Raw genomic sequence first — 22,052 nt, 5'->3', positions numbered from 1 at the left:
AAAAGCCCAGCTTTATAACAAGTTATGATGTCATGAGAATGTGGACATGAAGGATGGATCCCTGATATGGCATCATTGATATGGCAAACATTGCAAACATTTTACTTCCTCTTATTCTCCTCTTAAAATGCCACTTCTTTTTTATCCTTTTTATCAAAACCTGCTGCACCCCATTCTTTTCACTATTTCTTGTAACATGTGCAAGCCTATGAATCTTATCACATGCATATTGATGAATCTTCAAATGTCACTTGAAACTTTGCTAAGGAAGATTAAGTAACCACAATCTTTGCTGTAATGAAATGCCAAACAATTCACTCAGTTGACATGTGTGATTATAATTATACAGGGATGGAGCTAATATTAGCATTAAAATTTGTGCAATGTTTGTCGATTTGATAAGTGTGTTTGAAGTAATAACAAATATGGAACCTTGTATAATACCTATCTGTCTTTTGATTGCTAAATATGCAAACTCATTTATGCAATCATCTATATTTTGGCAAGAGGACAAATTGTAGAAAACTCCTGGGAAACTATAGAAAATTATATATTTGTGTTTCCTGGAAATTTTCCAAGCTCTTTCCTAATAGTCCCAGAGTGTATTTGCTTTTTTATAGTTGGGTTCTCAAATAAATATTAGTGTGTTAAATTTATGGGTGGAAACACATTAATCCCACTGCAGATATAATCTGTCTTCTTTTTTTTTTTAAGGTTTAGTGTTGCACTCCACACATCTGAGACAGTGAATGTTTATTATTTGTTGTTGCTGCTGCTGCTATTGCTGTTGTTAGCAAGCAAGGTGTAATGGGTGGAGACACAAGCAAATGTTAAGCAAGTTCATTCCTGAACTTCTGGTTAGTTCGTTGGGGCCATTTTTCACTCTCCGGGCGAAAACGGCCCCAACGGGCCAACTGGAAGTTCAGAGAGGAAGTTCCAGCTTCTGGAGAGCCTCTGAGGAGCCGGGGAAGGCCGTTTTCACCCTCCCCAGGCTTCAGGAAAGCCTCCGGAGTCTGGGGAGGGGTCATGCGCACATGCACAAGGGGATCACATGTGCAGTGGGGTGGAGAGGATTGAATTTTATGGTGTGTGTGCACATGATAGTGCACACCTGCACAAGTTTGGCATGCCATAAGAAAAAGGTTCGCCATCACTGTTCTAGATCATCATGAACAGATCCTGCCTTTTAGTACATCAGCAGCAAACAGATGTTTTCCATTCTTCTTTGTGGCAATGCTTCAGCTGCATTAAAAAAAAATCCCAGTACTGCTGTAGCCCAATGACAAATCACATGCTTTGGATTCAAGAGATCCTATGTTCAAAGAGCAACCTTTATCATTTGGAAGGGTTTTGTTACAACCTTGTGAGAAGCCTTTAGCATTTGATTGGGCAGAACAGAGCCAACTAGAACAAATAGTTCTCAACTTGGAACCAGTTGCTTAGCAATCATTCAAAGCTACTTATGACCTGGTTTTAAAGTTCCAACATTCCCCTCTCACTGGTCACATTATTGAATTTTGGGTGCTCAGCAACTGGCCCACATTTATAGTCATTTGCAGCACCCCAATCTACTGACGTAAACTGAACATAATTTGCAAATATATTGTGATATTTATCAACAAAGAATATTTGTAGGTCCAAATTGAAATTAGGGATCCTTGTTGCTTCTCTGAATTTGCTTGTTTTCTTGCAAATGTTTCATTACCCTAACTAGGTAACATCATCAGTGCTGGTAAAGGAGTGGTGTTTGCTGTCATTTATAAGCATTTTTTCTTTTCTCTATAAACTGACAGTAAACAGCACTCCTTACTAGCATTGATGATGCTACCTGGTTAGGGTAATGAAACATTTGCAAGAAAATAAGCTAGCTCAGAGAGTACCAAGGACTCCTCACAGAAATTTATTTCCAGTTTCCAGCAAAAATTACTCCCCAAAAAATAATGGGTAGCTTAAAAGACCATCACTTTCACTTAATGGCCACCTTGTTTGTTGAATGATCACTGTCAAGAAAAGGTTATAAAATCCAGTCACATGATAACTCACTTTGTATCTGTCATGATTTATGACTATAATTGCCAAGTTCAATTATGGTCCTAAATCAAGGACTACCTGTTTAAGAAAACTTTACATATTAAAAAGACTAGGCTAAATTACATGTTTTAATTGCTAAAGCAACCTTCGTGTTCCAACATGCTCCATACTTGTGCCAGGGTTCAATAATAAATCCACAGTTTGGAAAAATATACAATTTTTTAAAGTGAGGACCTGGAATAATTTTCAGGAATAAATGATTCGTATACCGTCCATACAATTATCCTGTTTCATCGCTGAACTGCTGAGCATGAAGAAGCATTAAATGAAAATTGAAATATTGCATTGCTTCAGATATTCTGGTTCATAATTTTGCAACATTTATGTTGGTGTTTCTTCTTGACTTTTATCTCGGCAACATTTCAGCCAGAGATGGTAACACGTTCCAATCTCAACTTCATTATCATAACATTGTCCAGCTTGGTGGCATCTTCCTCCTTTTTGCCAACAGACTCTGGCAGATAAATTCAGACTGGATCCTTAACAAAAGAAAAATGTTAATCAAAACCACTTGATACCCATGCAAAATGATTAAGAAAATAGGATGAAAATCATTTGTAGCTTAGTAGCCCGAACATCTACTATGCATGCAGTAGATTTTCAATTGAACCCAAGATATTTTCAAGTAAAAGATTGCAAACTAAAAAAAAACTTGCCTGACAATTGTTGCAACTGGGGAATTAAAGAAGATAGTGATGGACTAGATGGTTGATGATCTGAAGGCAAATTGGCAATCCAGCTTGTCCCAGTGTACACCTGAGCCAGTCACAATTTCTGGCACGCAGATGCATGAAACTATTCCTTAACTCACTTCCAGGCAATAACTCACACATTCTCTGCCTGTGTTTTCTGGCTCCGGGTCTCAACCCCTACTCTATGCTTTATGTGCTGCACTTCAGTTCCTTGTAAGCAAAATTAAACCAAAGTCACCTTAAAGGGGAGATGGGCAGAGAAAAATTTAATAAATAATAATTACTTTTTAAAAAAAACATTCTCTATTCCATTTACCTACTTTATCCTGTGGCAGGAACAATTCTTTCCTTCCTTTTATGTACCATCACTTTTCACCAGGGGAACAGTGAAAACATAAAAGGTTTGTTTTGTTTTCTACGAGTTCATTGAGAATTTATTTATGAATTTTAACAAGTTCAGTGATGGAACAACCTGCTGTTGTTTGGTTTACTTGCTTTAATCAAGTGAAATAAAATTGATGAGAATTCTGCCATTTTCCTAACCCAAGTAGTAGGACAAATGTTAACGACAGACATCAACATGGACTTAAAGGCTCCAAAACAAAGCTATGACACTGGAGATACTCACCTTGACATGACACTATAGCATTGGTGGGTTCCTACCAGTTAGGATCCATTCAGGCGAACTGGTAATGGTTTGGTGGCCTAGGTCGTTGGAACCAGCAGTGACCCAGGCCTGCCACGCCCCTGAACCGGTTGCCTGGTGGGGGCCATCGGAGCCGCCATCTTGTTTCTCACTTCTGAGCATGTGCAGAACAATTTTAATTGCACTGCACATGTGAGCACATTGCACATCAAGCGCACACAAGACCAAACCAGCAGTAGTACCTGCCATAACCCATCCCTGCACTAAACTTGGGTTTTTTTCCCCAAAAGGGACAACCCCTGAAAGGTATCCTGTAGAGCAGTGATGGCAAACCTATGACACGCGTGTCAGTGCTGACACGCATAGCCATTTGGGGTGACACGCACAGGATTTCATGCGATTCATCCTTGGCTCCTGCACGGCCACCAAGGATGAAAGAATCTGTGCTGGAGGAACGGGGGGGCGGGACGTGTGATCTCCCCCGCCCACACTCACTTACTGTATCGCCGCCGCCCCTTTCTGAGCACAGGGGCTGCTGGTAAGGCGTGCGTGCCGTGCGCACACACGTCATCAGCGCGGCGAGGGAGGACCCGCAGGAGAGGAGCGCGGGAACAGTGCGCGCCTCTCTCCAGTCAGGCCGGCACAGAGAGTCTACTCCTGGGACTGTCGGTTACGACCGCACCACAGCAGGGAACAGCGGAGTGCCAACGGGAACTGTGAGCGCCATTAGCAGCAACTATTGGGGTGCCATGGACTTGTAATTGCCCACAATAACTGAGATAAGTGAGGGAGAGGTTGTGTTAGCTTGTTAGGCTAGTTAACCCCTAATTGGCTATCTATAATTCTATCTGCTGTCACTGGCCCACTGATGGAGCACCCAAAAAATAAAAAACAAAGGTTAAGTAAAGGGAGTGGTAGTGGCAGTGGCTGACCCTTTCAAGAGACATGGAGTGAGATGTATGGCATTATAGAAAAAAATGGCAGATCATTTTGCGTTCTATGTACTGAAACGGTAGTAAGCAGAACGTGGAATATAAATAGACATTTTGAAACTAATCATTCCCAGCTCTTGGAAAAAAGTGAGGATGAAAGGAGGGAATACATTTCCAGGAAGCTACACCTTTATAAGAGCCAATCTAACTCCATCCTTAAATTTATGAAAGGCTCTACAAATTTAAACTCTGCAAGTTTGAGCATTGCTCACTCCATAGCTCAGCATGCAAAAGCGCTTAACAAAGAAGTTACTAAGCAGGTATGTTAAATAATTTGTTTTTGGTTTATTAAATACAATTATATATTGCAATTATACATTTTTGTAGTTTAAACTATAAATTGCGCAAAATTATGTTTTTGTCGAAGTGACACACAACGCGAGTTATGCTCGATTTTTTGCCGATTTTTGACACACCACGCCAAAAAGGTTGCCCATCACTGCTGTAGAGCATCAACTCTTACACATCTTACCTAAAGAGATAAGGAAGACAGCAAAAAGAGCAACAACCAACAGCTTACAGGAACTCATGGCTGAGACGGTCATCACTTGTAATCATTGGTTAACTGGAACAAACAACAATAGAAAATGAATGTCAAATGCAGCTTTTCAGTGGCTAGTCAGAAAAGGGGGGAATGGGTCAGATAGTACCAATTTGGTTCATAATGTGTTTTATCTGTAATGATATGGAGAAAGAATTTGTTAGCCTCCCATCAGACTAAACCCACAAACTCACCTTAACCAAGAGTAAACATTCTGTTTCTCTATTGGCCAAAGCAAGTATGTGACAACTCTGGAATGCTCCATTGTTGATTTTTTTTTCTTGTTTTAGATCTTCTACTAGAAAGGTCTATATACTGCCTTAACACCAGAGCTACACAACTCTTGAAATACCATTGATAATTTAGGACACTGAACTATAAATGGATCTTGTAGATGTGGTAAACGTAGAAGAGGATGACCTAAATGAACTGCAGCAAGCATATTATGTGGAAAGGGAGCGTTCAGCTTAAAAGAGAAAAATCAGGAAATAGAATAGAAAGTGTATACTATGTAAAATTATTCATGGTGTAAATAAAGCATGGCAGCAGAACGTGTTGTATGGATTGGTATTATTCATAAATATCCAAGGAACCATAGGGATGTGAAATGCGGCCTTAATTAAACAGAAATACATAAAGCACATACCGTAATTGTATTATGTATTTTAGATGGTTTAACAAATAAATAAGATAGTTAGTTGTGATTACTGTGTATAATTACAGTGTGCCAATCTTCAAAAGCATCCTTTGCTTCAAGACATGTTCATGTAAAGTCCACCCAAAACTGCATCACAATGCAACACTGCCCCCTTGCTTCTGAGAGCAGAAAGAAGCAACCAAGTTATTTCCCTTTGCTCCGCTTTACAGCTGCTCTGCACATGAAAATATCAGGAAAGGCTTTTGGCTGTTTAATTTTTAATCATAAGAGATTAAAAAGCAATTCTAAGCCTCTGTGAAGAGAATCACTCCTGTACTGGTACCAAGGAAACAATGCAGGTGGGTATCTTTACCTTTTAAAATAGATACACCATTATACCAATAAAAGAGAATACATGTAGCTCAGGACTGAACTAGGAAGTCCTTGGTGCTCTCTAAGCTTGATTGTTTTCTTAAACATGTTTTAGTACTGGAATAGGCAATATCTAAAAGTGAGTGGAGTTGACTGTCGGTTTATATACAGAGGTTATCCTATGAGTGTTGGTGAGGGTATTGTTTTCTGCTTAGTAATGTCTTAGGGTTAGGGTTACTGTTTGGTTGCTTGTCTGGTATTAATCTGGTATTAACCGCTTCTTGTCTGGGTTTCAATTACTGTCAGTAACTCTCCGGAGAAGTCTATAACGCTGGGCAAGGTGGAAAGAGAAAGAAGAAAAAGATGTGTGGACTCAATTATAATGGTGATGGGTACGCTATTGGAAGACTTAAAGAACCAGACTAAGGACAGATCTACAGGAAGAAAATATCTAAAGTGGTCAGTGGTGGGCTGCAACCAATTCGGACCAGTTTACCCAAATCGGTAGTTCTGAGCACCGGCTAGCCCTGCCCACCCACCCCAATGCTATCCAGTTCTAGATATCTTGCTCGCTTCACCCTGCAACCATGCTGTGACTGACCTAGCAGGTGTACAAGAAGCCTCCCCCATCGGAAAAGCCTTGTTTTAGGTGTTGTGGGAAGAGAGCATGCACGCAAGCTCTCACATTTTTGGTGAACCAGTTGTTAAAGTATGTGCAGCCCACTTCTGAATGTGGTCCCTTGGAGTTGATCCTAGCTTGATAGTATACAGTCAGTTAATCAAGACCAGCATACTGCTGTCATTTAGCACTTGTTTTAGTCCCATTGAGCCATTTTTATTATCTGTTTCATCACATTTAGTAACCATCTCCAGCTACCAAAAAAAATATTAAACTAGTGTATAGTGAGTGTTGATATTTAACCTTCAATGGTTATAGTCATGGCCCAAGGCCCATGTTAAGCATCCTAACACACTGCACAATTGTTCAGTTACCGGTTTTAAATCATCTCCAGAATACAGAGCAAATCAATTTAAAATCCAATATGATTCAGAGCAATGGCATCTTTTTATAGATTCTTCAAAAAGAAGTCTCAAAGCAGTTTTACTCCACAATGGTTTTTATGCTTCCATACCTGTAGGTCATTCAGTACACTTGAAGGAAACCTATGAGAACTTGGAATTGGTTCTTCGTAAACTTAAAGATGAAGACCATGGTTGGCAAGTGGGTGGGGACTTAAAGGTCTTGTGCATGCTGCTTGGGCAACAAGCTGGGTATACCAAATACCCTTGTTTTCCGTGTCTATGGGACAGTCGAGATCGACAAAATCACTGGACCAAGAAGAGTTGGCAGCCGAGGGTGCTAACAGTCAGTGAAAAAAAATGTCCTCCGAGAAACTTTGGTACCTTCGCATAAAGTTCTTCTACCATAAAGTTCTTCTAACATAAAATTGGGATTGATGAAGCAATTCATAAAATCACTTCCAATAGATGGAGAATGCTTCAAATGCTTGGTCACCAAGTTTCCATGCCTGTCGGAGGCAAAATTGAAGGATGGTGTGTTCGTCGGACCAGACATTAGTGACTTATAGTTGATCAAGAGTTTGTCAATACCATGACGGATCCTCAAAAAGAAGGGTGGATTGCATTTAAAGAAGTCGTACAGAAATTTTTAGGCAATAACAAAGATCCTTACTACAAAAAGATCGTCGGAGGAATGCTTTCAAGCTTTAGGTTGTCTGATGAGTTTGAAAGTGCATTTCCTCCAGTCCCACCTTGACTACTTTCTTGAAAATTTGGGAGCTGTGAGTGAGGAATAAGGTGAACGATTCCACCAAGACATTAAAGAGATGGAAAGGTGATACCAGGGAAAATGGAGCATTACAATGATGGCAGATTACTGTTGGATGCTTCAGAGAGACATTCCAGATGCTACTCACAAGCGTAAATGCACTAAGGGGAGCCACTAAGGAAGAAGAATCGAGTTTAGTGTGTGTAGGTAAGCTCATTTCAGTTCAAAAAAGGATTTTCATGAAAATATTGTAATAAAACTTTAATTTTATAAGTCTACTTCCATTTATTTTGAGCTATTGCCTTATTTAACATAGTTACCTACATTGTTAGGAAAAGTGATGTCCTATGACAAAATGGAGGTCATTTTCGGATTCAGTGCACCAATAGCAATAGCAGTAGACTTATATACCGCTTCATAGGGCTTTCAGCCCTCTCTAAGCGGTTTACAGAGAGTCAGCATATTGCCCCCAACAATCTGGGTCCTCATTTTACCCACCTCAGAAGGATGGAAGGCTGAGTCAACCCTGAGCCGGTGAGATTTGAACCGCTGAACTGCTGATCTAGCAGTAGCCTGCAGTGCTGCATTTAACCACTGCGCCACCTTGGCACCAAAAAACATAAAGATTATGTGGAATAACCAAAAAGCTCTCTAAAAATTTTTTTGCAGACCTGTCAAATCTTTGGTATCAGCAGCAACATAGAAAAATTCATGGAAACTTCAATGAACCTCTGGAAAACGAAGCTTATAGCTAATGAAGAAGTACTGGGTGAAGTTGAAATTCAACAAGGCATTGTTCAGGGCGATTCCCTTTCACCCCTACTTTTTATACTCTCAATGATACCACTGACAATCATGATGAAGAAGATGAACTATGGCAGGGGTGGGTTTCAACCGGTTCGCGGCGGTCCCTGCGATCCGGTTGGTCGCCGAACCCGGAAGTAAGTAACTTCTGGGAACGGCGAAGCCCCCCGCCCCCGCCCCCGCGCCCGCTCCTTACCCAGTTTTGCCAAATTCTGTACTTCCACGCATGCGCAGGACGCATACAGCGCCTGCGCGATCCTCCAGGAGCAGCTGGAGCATCGCACAGACGCTAGTACGCATGCGTGCGCTGCACGCGTGCACACGCGCGCTGCACGCATGCGCAAGGACGCCGCCAGCCTCGTTCCAACCGAACCGGTTGGAACGGGGCGAGAAACCCACCCCTGAACTACGGATACAAACTTGCAAAGAAAGCACTGAAAATTTCCCACTTGGTGTACATGGATGATTTAAAGCTATTTGGTAAAACAAAAGCTGAACTGAATTTATTAACTGAAAGCACAAAAGAATTTAGCCAAGAAATTGATATGCAGTTTGGAATTGAAAAATGTGCAACAATGGCAACCAAAGCAGGTAAGGTCATAGAAGATGATGGAATAGAACTTGAGAATGAAGAAATGATAAAGGCAATAAAACCAGAAGATACAAGTACTTGGGGATTTTAGAGGCCTCTGACTTAATGCATAATAAAGTTAAGGAATTAACTTCGGCCAAGTACATTCAATGAATTCGCAAGATATTAAAGTCCAAATTGAATGGAGGAAACATCATAAAAGCCATAAATACCTGGACTATACCTATGATTCGATACTCTGCAGGAATAATTGACTGGACCCAGATGGCGTTGGAAAATTTGGACAGAAAAACAAGGAAGCTATAAAACCAGAAGAAAACCAGAACAAGGAAGCTATAAAACCAGAACAAGGAAGCAATAAAACCAGAAGAAGGATACAAGTACTTGGGGATTTTAGAGGCCTCTGACTTAATGCATAATAAAGTTAAGGAATTAACTTCAGCCAAGTACATTCAATGAATTCGCAAGATATTAAAGTCCAAATTGAATGGAGGAAACATCATAAAAGCCATAAATACCTGGACTATACCTATGATTCGATTCTCTGCAGGAATAATTGACTGGACCTAGATGGCGTTGGACAATTTGGACAGAAAAACAAGGAAGCTAATGACAATGAATCATGCTTTGCACCCTAAAAGTGATGTTGACCAATTATATCTACCAACAGCAGAGGGTGGTCGAGGACTCCTACAATAAAACAGACTGTGGAAGAAGAAAAAACACAGCTTGAATGATTACATCCAGAAAATTGAAGAACCAATGATTAAGGAAGTAAATAAAGGAGGCTTTTTAAAGACAACTAAGTCAAAAGCTGAATATAAGAAAGAAGTAATTGAGAAGCAAGCTGAAAATTGGAAAAACAAAGCTATCCATAGCCAATACTTGAAAAGTATTGAAGGCAAAGCTGACCAAAAGGACAATTGGAACTGGTTAAGATCAGGAGCAATGAAAAAAGAAACAGAAGGCTTTATTTTGGCAGCTCAAGAACAAGCCTAAGCCACAAACTACATGAAGGCAAAAATTCAACATGTTACCACCAACAGCAAATGTCGCCTCTGTAATGAGAAAGACAAGACAGTCGACCACTTGATCAGTGGGTGCAGCAAAATTTCACAAACTGACTACCTACAATGCCATGACCATGTTGCTAAGATCATTCACTGGAAATTGTGCCAAAATTTAAATTTATCAGAATTGAACATTCTGTTTCTATTTTTAAAAAAATACCCTATTTGAAACAGATTATATCCTCTGACATTACCTTAACGTTCCTAGGTCCTTGGTTAGGACTCGAGCTCTTGAGCTACCAACCAGCCCCAAAGGCTGTGAATCTCACCAAAGATTAACCAAATTTAATAACAGCCTTTATTTTCATTGTACATTGTGTATACAATGAAATTGGTTTAGCCTCAGCTGGTGCAATCCATAACAAAAATAAAAGACAACATAAATAGTATAGAGAATAATCCTTATACAAGTAATTGGGGAAAAACTAGTCATATGTTTCCATACGTAAATGGAGTGATTGTGATTGTGTTCAGGAGTCTGACAGTCCATGAATAGAAGGTGTTTTTAAACCGGTTGTCCACCTGACTATACTTCAGTGTCTTCTGCCTGATGGTGAAAGTGAAAAGAGACACTGGCCAGGGTATGAATCATCCTTACGTATCTTCCTTGCTCTGTTGAAACAGCAAGACCTGGCAATACAATTCAGTGGTGTTAGGGGGCAACCACTGGTTGCCAGTTGGAATGCTGAAAGTCTAGCATTTTTTATCTTTTTTTTTCTAAAGATGTCCAAAAAGAACTTCTGTCTGATTTCATTGGTTTTGAGGCATTGCAGAGGGGTTGAGTCAGGTGGTCTCTGAAGTCATCTCAAATCAACAGCTTGATGAATTAGTAGCAGAGAATGCCAGGCCCTGAGCCCTTTTATGATGTGACTTGAAGAGATTTTAGGGATTCAAGAAGTACTCAATCACTAGCTCCTCAAAGCACCCTTTCTCCCACTTGACAGCAGAAGCTTTATGTTTGTGAATCACTGACCAAAGTTATCTTTTTATCTCTCCCCAGCCTAAATCCATCCTGGGACTGCCATGCTAAAGTTTCACACAAATTTGATGGAGGGTATATAAACTATATGTGGTCCTCATTTAGCAATTAAAATTGGGACCAGAAATTTGGTCATTAGGTCAAGCAGACCTGAGAAGGTCATGAATGTGATGATTGATTACAAAGGTATTTTTCCATTATCTTAAAAATGGTTGCTAAATGGGATAGAATAACATATTTGAAATTCTATGCATACATGTATAATAAGAGGGGTTGAATTACAGGAGTCTTGCTTCATTGGGGAAAAAAGGTTCTTGTGCTGAGTTTAGCCCAGTGAGAAATTGTAGGATCTTCCTGCTTTTATCAGAATTCTTACTACAAGCTCCGTCCTGTGAGGGAACATGCAACATTGCAATGTACATAGAAAGGTATACTCGTTTCATCTATCTGACCATCTAGCTTCCTTCCTGCAGAGAGCAACTCATTTAGTATAGAATTTCAGTATACCATAATCATCCAAATATAACATTTGAGGGGGTTGGGTAGAAAGGCCATAGGTCCCAAGAAATCTTAATTAAGAGATAAAACTTTGCTTCATAGAAAGCCGTCTTCCAAATTAATGTTTTTCAGTAATGATTAAAGAGGAAGAGGAAGAAGGGGGAGGAGGAGGAGGAGGAGGAGGAGGAGGAGGAGGAGGAGGAGGAGGAGGAGGAGGAGGAGGAGGAGGAGGAGGAGGAGGAGGAGGAGGTTTGCTGAAGAGAAGCTGTGGTTCACTTTCCAATTTTTACATCCCTTGCATTGCTACTTCATTATTTATTCATAAAAGGAAGCAGATTAAAATAACCATCATGCAAAGTAATAATGAAGTTCATAGATAGCCAGTCCTCAGCCTACAAGTTTGGAGATAGCAATGGTCTTGTGTCTTTGTAGAACTACAGAGACAAATGTATGTCATAAGGGTGAGCATAAATAGAGCAGACAATTTTGTTACCACATTATTTGGAGACTCCACTTCGTGGAGTCTTCTTGGGACAAATGGAATACTGACCCTGACATTTCTGAAAACACTTGAAAAACTTGGGGATAATGTCATATTTCCTGCTGGAAATGTGTAAGATTGGCTGCTAAGCAATGGAAAAGAAGCCAATAGCAATTGCAGCAGTAAGAAAATCTAACGAATAAACAGCAATTTTTCTTCAGATACTGAAAATGAAGGGGAACTCCAAGCAGAAACTGCACCAACTGCCCAGCCCTAATGCTGGGGACTTAAGGATACTGACAAAGGGCGGCATGAAAGAGAACAGGAGGGGAAGAGAAATAGGAAGAGAGAAGGGACAAAGGAGATGTGTCAATGTTTCCTTCAAAAAGTGGGAATGTTTTTTTAAAAAAAAACCAATTTCTATCAAACTTTAGCAATAGCAGTAGACTTAGCAATAGCAGTAGACTTATATACCACTTCATAGGCCTTTCAGGCCTCTCTAAGCGGTTTACAGAGAGTCAGCATATTGCCCCCAACAATCTGGGTCCTCATTTTACCCACCTCGGAAGGATGGAAGGCTGAGTCAACCCTGAGCCGGTGAGATTTGAATCGCTGACCTGCTGATCTAGCAGTAGCCTGCAGTGCTGCATTTAACCACTGCGCCACCTTGGCTCAACTTTCTTTTTCTCCCCTTCTGCTTCTATTCTCCAGGTTTACTCGGCCCCTTCTTACCTGAAGAAACATAGAAGAGAAGCAGCAAAGCAAAGGTGAGGAAAAGAAACCTCATGACTGAAGTTGCCTCTGAAATCTCTCCAGCTAGTTCCAAGAAGCACAACTGAAGAAGAGTTAGGGAGAGTCAACAAAAAACACACCAGGTCTGTCTATTTATAACCTTATGGTGTCATAAGAATGTGGAAATGTAGTATAGATCATTGAGGTGGCAAACATTGCAAACGTGTATTTCCTGTTACTCCCCTTTAAAACTCTTCCTCCCCTCCCTTATCAAACCTCAAGGCTCTCCGTTGTGTTCACTGGATACTTCTTGTCCTAGGTGACGTTTGTAGTTTTGCTCAATTGCCAATTGCAGTACTTCCTGCTGTTAACAGGGCTGATGAGCAGCTCAGAGGTGCAAAAGTGTCAGGAATATTGGAGGGCAGTACGTGGCCCACAGAGAAAAGGAAATATTGCATCTTCATCATCATGAAATTGGCTAGTGAAACAATAGGAAAAGGACTAAGGTTTGAAAAGTCAAGAAGATTCAAGAAGAGGAAAAAAACTGGATCTACTGGGCCCAAGAGGAAGCCCCCAAGCAGCCATGCTGAGATGACTAAGAAAGCCCCTACAGCTTGACAGGACCTTTGTTCTTATAAAGGCAAATTCAGCAGAGAATGAGTTTGTTGAAATTCTCACAGTTCCTTTCACATGTATTGCATCTTAAGGAGACTGCTAAATGTGTTCTGGAGGAAGGGGGGAAGAACTATTAGCTTCTGAGCAAGCCATCTCTCGAGGCTTAGAGTTCAGTAGTTTATCATTGATTAAATTCTAGCATGTTCATCATACAATGTTTGTATACATATGGCTTATGTTTCTTTGTGAATTATGAAGCCCTTCTCATGTGGCCACAGCCTGGTCTTCTTATTGTTGAGGACACAAGGGTCAAAATGATATTTTGGGATCCCTCATTTCACAACAGGCTTGTTTTGAATGGAGTACAAAAAGAGCTGGAGAGCTTCTGATAGGGAGAGTTTATGGAAATCATCTTCTTGAACTCAGGATGGCTTTTGCATTAGAAACTCAGATACTATATACACTGTATGCATTCATAGGAACAATTTAACCTCTGGTGGCACAACTAGAATGTAATTTAAGCCCTAACTTAAAATCAAGTTAAAGTGCAACACACCAACAGAAACCGATCAGCATAAAATCTGTTGCAATTGGCATTCCTGAGTTGTGGGGGGGAAATCAAGATGACACCCATTATCTAAAACCTACTTCTTTTTTGCATTACAGTCCTAGGAAGTCATGTCCAAAGAGTAGAGATGAAAAGAGGGAAGAATCCATCCTAATTTGAGCAGTAGGTCCTGGGTTTATCCCACACATCTACGTATATCAACTGGCCATGACATCTGTGAAACTGGTAAACATTATACCTAGAGCTATAGTGGGTCTTCTTGCCTATTGAATAGGGAAGCCATCAAACTAGGTAAGGAAAGATAGTTTTCTTAGCTAGCTAGCTAGTTTAAGCCTCTTCATGTGTAAATTGGAGATGAGATGAAGGCATTCTCATGAACTCATAAACATATGAAAGCTTATGGGTGCAATCGCTCATCATTTCATAAGAATAGCAATGTGGCCAAAAGGTTCCAAACCCAGAAATCAAATTCAGATCAACATTTGCAGCAGGCGCTTTCAAAAGACAATACAAAATTCAAATATTTGATCCAAATTTATTAAATTGTTCAATTACAATGTTTTTTCACTCCTTGCTGTTATGTTACAGTTTGCAACATCTTCCAATAATATCACAATTGCTGAATATTTCACACTAGAGAGGCAAGGTTCTTGTTAGGGAACATGGCAATAACCTCTCAGGGTTTCACAAGTTCTTGTCATTGATGGTTTCACTGCAGAAAAGAAACAGAAGATTTTATTACTGATGTGACTTTGTCTTGTCCAAAATAATGGATAGAGGTATAGACAGGTAGGGGGGGGAGCACAATTTAAGATTTGATGGTGAATCTAGTTAGTTAATTCTTATTTTTTCTATTGTTCAGTTCCTCCACATTTACAGTGTGGACCCAACTGTGCCCAACTTTTTGTAATGTGGTATACTACCTATTGATAGTGTCTGATTTTTGAGGATCATCAGTAAGTGTATATCTTAAAGCTATGAGTTTGGTGCTTCCAGATACAATGCAATGTAAGAATAAATAAGCAAAAATTAAGGGAAAGGAGGAAGATTTTCTGGGATCAGCTCACATGAAACATATATAAGCATAACAATAGATTTATGCAGGTGTTTATAGCAGGTGTTTTCCATTGCTGAAACAGCAATACTGGCTTGATAAATAGAATGGCAATAGTCCACAAATGTGTGCTTTAATGATAAATCTGTCCGAAACGGTTATTCAAAATATTGAAAGATTAATGAATGAAAAGCCTTTATTCTACTGCTATCTGCCTCATTTCATTTGCCACCATATTAGGGTCATCTGAAAAAGTTTTCATGGTTTGGGTAAGGACATATTAAATAAGAAAATGGACATGTTTAAAAAAAACAAGTCAGATTCCTTTTTCTTATACTGCAGATGGGGCTTCTCGACTGAGTTTACCAGATCTGAGTTCTAAAGATCCAGATGACGAATAAGTGAAAGAAAATTGTGAAAACTCTTACTGTCTTGCAAACATCTAATGCTTATGTATAGAGTTTTGCAGCAGAGAGATGCTATGCCCATATATTTCTTATCTCATAACTAAGAAAGAAATGGATCTCACCGGTCCACGCTTGCAGCAGATGGCATTAATACCACAGTTGTATGGGAGACTTCCATACTCGCATTCCTTGAAAAGACCAGTCTGACAGAAACCACCATCCTTCATACACTCAAACAGTTGCCCTGTATTTATGAAAAATTATTTGAGTGAGCAGCTGTCATCAAAACACAATGATATATTTCACCTTCAATAAATCAGTGGAAGGAGAGAAGAAAGTTCATTTTATTGACTTCATTTAGCCAGCATACTTCATAGCTGTTTAGCTCTTGCAAATGACGCTTATCTAAAGCTGTCCATCTGTTCTTTGGAGTTGCATCTAAATACTATGAAGTCAGCCGCATATTTTTCAAATTGTGAATTACCCTCAAAAGTGGGAACAATTTTTAAAAAATGCATTTCTTTCGTGTTTTTTCTCTTTTTCCCATTCTGCATCTATTTCTCCACCTCCCCCAGTTTACCCAGCCCCTTCTTACCTGAAGCTACATAGAAGAGAAGCAGCAAAGCAAAGGTGAGCAAAAGAAACCTCATGATTGAAGTTGCCTCTGAAATCTCTCCAATTAGTTCAAAAAAGCAGAACTGAAGAGAGTTAGGAGGACTCCACAAAAAGCCCAGCTTTATAACAAGTTATGATGTCATGAGAATGTGGACATGAAGGATGGATCACTGATATGGCATCATTGATATGGCAAACATTGCAAACATTTTAATTCCTCTTATTCTCCTCTTAAAATGCCACTTCTTTTTTATCCTTTTTATCAAAACCTGCTGCACCCCATTCTTTTCACTATTTCCTGTAACATGTGCAAGCCTATGAATCTTATCACATGCGTATTGATGAATCTTCAAATGTCATTTGAAACTTTGCTAAGGAGAATTAAGTAGCCACAACCTTTGCTGTAATGAAATGCCAAACAATTTACTCAGTTGACATGTGTGATTATAATTATACAGGGATGGACTAATATTAGCATTAAAATTTGTGCAAAGTTTGCCAATTTGATAAGTGTGTTTGAAGTAATAACAAATATGGAACCTTGTATAATACCTTTTGATTGTTAAATATGCAAACTCATTTATGCAATCATCTATATTTTGGCAAGAGGACAAATTGTAGAAAACTCCTGGGAAACTATAGAAAATAATATATTTGTGTTTCCTGGAAATTTTCCAAGCTCTTTCCTAATAGTCCCAGAGTGTATTTGCTTTTTTATAGTTGGGTTCTAAAAATAAATATTACTGTGTTAAATTTATGGGGTGGAAACACATTAATCCCACTGGAGATATAATCTGTCTTCTTTTTTTTTTAAGGCTTAGAGTTGCACTCCACACATCTGAGACAGTGAATGGGTCGAGAAACAAGCAAATGTTAAGCAAGTTCATTCCTGAACTTGTGGATGGCTCATTGGGGCCGTTTTCACTCTCCGGGCGAAAACGGCCCCAACGGGCCAACTGGAAGTTCAGAGATGATCCATTTCCAGCTTCTGGAGAGCCTCTGAGGGGCCAGGGAAAGCCGTTTTCACCCTCCCCAGGCTTCAGGAAAGCCTCTGGAGTCTAGGGGGGTCAACCGCACTGCATGAGGAGGGTCACATGCGCAGTTGGGTGGGGAGGATTGAATTGGTATGGTGTGTATGCACATTCTAGTGCACACATGCACAAGTTTGGCACGCCATAAGAGAAAGGTTCACCATCACTGTTCTAGATCATCATGAACAGATCCTGCCTTCTAGTACATCAGCAGCAAACAGGTGTTTTCCATTCTTCTTTGTGGCAATGCTTCAGCTGCATTAAAAAAAAATCCCAGTACTGCTGTAGCCCAATAACAGATCACATGCTTTGGATTCAAGAGATCCTATGTTCAAACAGCAACCTTTATCAATTGGGAGGTTTTTGTTACAAGCTTGTGAGAAGCCTTTAGCATTTGATTGGTCAGCACAGAGCCAACTAGAACAATGGTCCAATTCAGTACAAATAGTTCTCAACTTGGAACCAGTTGCTTAGCAATCATTCGAAGCTACTTATGACCCGTTTTAAAGTTTCAACATTCCCCTCTCACTGGTCACATTATTGCATTTTGGGTGCTCAGCAACTGGCCCACATTTCTAGTCATTTGCACCATCCCAATCTACTGACCAGGGACGTGCAGTCAGGGGAGATAGGGCTTCACCACTGTCATCCTGAAAAGAAAAGGCTGAGATAGTTGCTGCCAGAGTCCCAGTGGATGACTCTGCTTAGTGCTTAACTGCAGGAGGAGGCGAGAGAACCATGTGCCTCCTTTACTCTATCTTTATGATCACTTGATCAGAGTTCTTTTACCCGCCTCTCCTGGCGGGCTGGCGCTTTCTTTCTTTTGCCTGCTGTGCCCCCCCCTTCCCTTTCTCCTCTCCCCCCGACCAGGACCCCCGTTCTGCTCCCTCTCCCTTTCCTTCTCCTCCTCTCTTCTTTCTTTGCTGGCTGCCGCCTCGCCTCCCCCTCCTCCTCTGTCCTCGGAGCTGTGTCCGACAGAGGCGTCTTGCATCTATGGCGGACATAAACGCGCGAGACACCTGTGTCGGGGACAGCGGCAGGGATGCTGCTTCTCACCACCGCTGTGCTCCGCCGCCTCCCACCCTGCCTCCTCCGTCCTCGCCGCTGTGTCCGATGGTGGGACAGCGGTGGGGACGCTGCTTCTCACCGCCACTGCACTCTTGCCTAACCAACCGTAAACCTCACCGCACATCACTGCTACTGATGTAAATTGATCATAATTTGCAAAGGTTTTTCCAGAAACAGATATTTATCAATAAAGGAGAATATTTTTAAGTCCAAATTGAAATTAGGGATCCTTGTTGCTTCTCTGAATTTTCTTGTTTTCTTGCAAATGTTTCATTACCCTAACTAGGTAACATCATCAGTGCTGGTAAAGGAGTGGTGTTTGCTGTCATTTATAAGCAATTTTTCTTTTGTTTATAAACTGACAGCAAGCAGCACTCCTTACTAGCATTGATGATGCTACCTGGTTAGGGTAATGAAACATTTGCAAGAAAATAAGCTAGCTCAGAGAGCACCAAGGACTCCTCACAGATATTTATTTCCAGTTTCCAGAAAAAAGGACTCCCCCCCAAAAAAAAAATAAGGGGTAGCTTAAAAGAACATCACTTTCACTTAATGGCTACCTTGTTTGTTGAATGATCACTGTCAAAAAAAAGGTCATAAAATCCGTGTTAGGAATATAATTCTAATGGTTGGGTTGGCAATATATAAATCATGTAACAATGCTATACCTGTTTCTTTAAATCATGGGCAGGCAAGGATAGTTGATGCGCAAAATATACATTGCAACACTTATTGCAAAGCCTCTCAACTATCAAACGACAACCCGGCCTTCACGTGGTGCCCCCCGTTCCCACCAATCGGGCTCTGTCGACCCTTGGGACTGGCGTCCCCTTGGGTATATCCAGCCGAAACAGCTTCCATGGATCGCCGTATCCATTCCTTTTTAGGGCTAAACAATATCGGTTGCCTCAATGTGCAAACATTGCTACAAACAGGGAAGCAGGCCCTTCTCGCTAAAAGTATTTACGATAGAGATGTTGATATATGTTGTGTGTCAGAATTGAGAATGCCAAACGATGGAACTGCTACAATATCAGTCCCACACAAAAAGGGATCTATACAACTATTCTATAGCGGCCCAACAAACGGTTCTGGGCTCGCTGGTGTCAGCTTTGCCCTCAGTCAAAAAGCCGCAAAAGCAGTCATAGCCTGGAAACCGATAAATTCACGATTAGTCTACCTTCGTATCAAAAGCCATCCATTCAATGTATCATTATTATCGGTCTATGCACCTACGAATGCTAATGATCAGGCGACAATTGAAGAATTCTATCATCAGCTGGAAGACGAACTATCACTAATTCCCAGAAAGGATTTCCTGATCGTAGCGGGTGACTTTAAAGCCCAAGTTGGTGGAAGCAGAAGACAAGGTAAAATAACTGGCTGTTACACTCCACATACCAACACCTGTCAAAATGGCGAACGTCTCATTGAGCTAGCAAGTCACCACGGGCTCATGCTTTCTAACACGTTCTTTTGCCATAAGAAGCGGCATCTTCAAACGTGGGTAAGCCCTGATGGAGCAACTAGAAACCAAATAGACTATATTTTAATCAAGCAGAAATGGAGCAAATCAGTTACTGACTGCAGGTCCTTTTGGGGACTCGATGTTGCAACCGATCATGCCTTAGTGGCTGCCAAATTCCATCTTAAATTCCAAAACAGAATGCATAAACCAGCTCCAAAACGACTGAATATTCACAGCCTCCAAGATCCCGAGATAAGAGACCACTTTATGAAATCTCTTGAGGAAGAAGTATCAAAATCGGATAAAATGCCACAATCAGTCGATGAATCATGGTCGCTCCTTTGAAAACAATTGCAAACTACGGTTAGCCAATGCATTCCACCATATGAACATCAGAAAAATGACTGGATTTCACATGCCACTATCCAGCTTTCCCAACAAAGGAAACTAGCTCTTGCAAATAATAATCATCCATTAGCTGCCCAACTTGCCCGTGAAGTTAAAAGAAGTGCTAGGCAGGATAAAGAGACCTTTTATAATCAGCTAGCCACAGAACTGGAAACAGCTCAACATCACGGCGATTACAGAAAGTTCTTCAGATTGGTCAGAGTTACTGCTGGGAAATATTCAACCCCAGTCAGCCAGTGTATCACAGATAAAACTGGCCACAAGATTACCGACGTAGAAGCTAGATTGACTAGGTGGTGTGAATATTTTGAAGACCTGCTGAACCGACCAGAACCGGTTACTGCTGAAATAGATAATATAGATGCTCCAAATCACCAGCCGTATGATATCAACGATTTGCCGCCATCCGGATTAGAAATTGCGGCAGTCATTCAAAAGCTAAAAAATAACAAGGCCCCTGGAGATGACTGTCTCAGCGCCGAAATTTTTAAAGCCGGTGGTATCCATGTGATTAATGCAATGGAAAGTATTTTCAGTCTTAGCTGGAAGGAAGAACGAATTCCAAAGGATTGGGAAACTGCATTGCTACTACCTTTATACAAAAAAGGTACTAAAACCGAGTGCAAAAACTACCAAGGAATCTCACTAATTAATTTGGCATATAAGATTCTTGAGGCCATAATACTGAATCATATAAAAGATGGACGACAGCAAAGAACCCGGGAAAATCAGGCGGGTTTTAGGACAGGGAGAGGGTGTATTGACCAAATTAGTGTCCTACGACACCTACTAGAACTGCGCCACGAGTACAGGCAGCCAACCTATGTTGCCTTTCTCGACTTTATCGCTGCTTTTGATAGCATTCATAGAGAAAGTCTGTGGAAGTTATTACATCAAGACGGAATTCCAAACAAGCTGTGTGGCATAATAACAGCCCTTTATCGCCATACATCCTAAAAAGTAAAAGCCTATAATGAAGAAAGTGACGCCTTCACTGTAAACTCTGGAGTCAGGCAAGGTGGTATCTTGTCACCAACTTTATTCAACATCGGAATGGATGCCATATTGTCGAAAGCGCTTGGTAATCAACCGGGAGGAGTCATTATCTACCCAAATAACTTTATACTGACCAACTTAACATTCGCCGATGACATTGCCCTGTTCGCGGATTCGTTGGATTCACTACAAGGCATGGTGGATAGAGTGGCAAAAGAAGCTGCAAGTCTAGGCTTAGTCCTTAGTGGCAACAAGTCCAAGGTTATGATATGCTGCAACCACATAGACGACCAAACCATCCACATTCAAAATGAACCAATTGAAGCTGTTGATCATTTCACCTACCTTGGCAGCAACATTACGGGAAATGGAGATGTTTCTTCAGAAATAAGTGCTAGAATTCAAAAAGCAACAATTGCCTGGAGCTCACTCAAGAAACTCTGGGCTAGGAAAGACATTCGCCTGAAAACCAAAGTCCGTATATACAAGGCTGCTATCATACCAATGTTATTATACGGTTGTGAAACCTGGCCAATAAAAATTGCTCATCAACACAAACTGGACTTATTTCAAAACCATTGCTTGCATAGACTTACGAAAATCAAGTACTCTGAAAGAATATCCAATGCTGAAATCCGCCGAAAATGTGAGATCAATGAAAATGTATCTGCCATTATAGAACTTAGACGCTGGCGCTGGCTAGGCCATACATTGAGAATGCCAGAAAATCGAATCCCAAAAATTTCCCTGCTTGCAGAGCCTGGTCCGACCTGGAAACGGCCAAAAGGAGGTGTTCGTCTAACCACTCTGCGTCACTTCAAACGGAAAGCGGAAGATATAGTCATGCGCCCATTCAATCTTAGCCGAAAATCATATAATAGCGACTGGCTGCACCACCTGACAACC

General features: G+C 40.7%; 1 long non-coding RNA gene across 1 annotated transcript in view; it reads right to left on the bottom strand.

The window, feature by feature from the left end:
- Nucleotides 1-14,636: 14,636 nt before the first annotated feature.
- Nucleotides 14,637-22,052, bottom strand: part of LOC106546565 (uncharacterized) — a 65,837-nt gene continuing 58,421 nt past the window's right edge. The window contains exons 5-6 of the long non-coding RNA XR_015697134.1: nucleotides 15,683-15,804; nucleotides 14,637-14,811 (exon numbers count right to left, since the gene is read on the bottom strand). This is a non-coding gene — a long non-coding RNA (uncharacterized LOC106546565). The remainder of the gene's footprint in view (nucleotides 14,812-15,682; nucleotides 15,805-22,052) is intronic.

This window comes from Thamnophis sirtalis, unplaced genomic scaffold (genome assembly GCF_051295495.1).
Source record: "Thamnophis sirtalis isolate CommonGarterSnake01/CBP01778 unplaced genomic scaffold, rThaSir2_p1.2 scaffold_6, whole genome shotgun sequence".
NCBI classification, from domain to species: domain Eukaryota; kingdom Metazoa; phylum Chordata; class Lepidosauria; order Squamata; family Natricidae; genus Thamnophis; species Thamnophis sirtalis.
The sequence above is the reverse complement of the archived record's forward strand: the minus strand, read 5'-3'. Positions and strand labels throughout refer to the sequence as shown.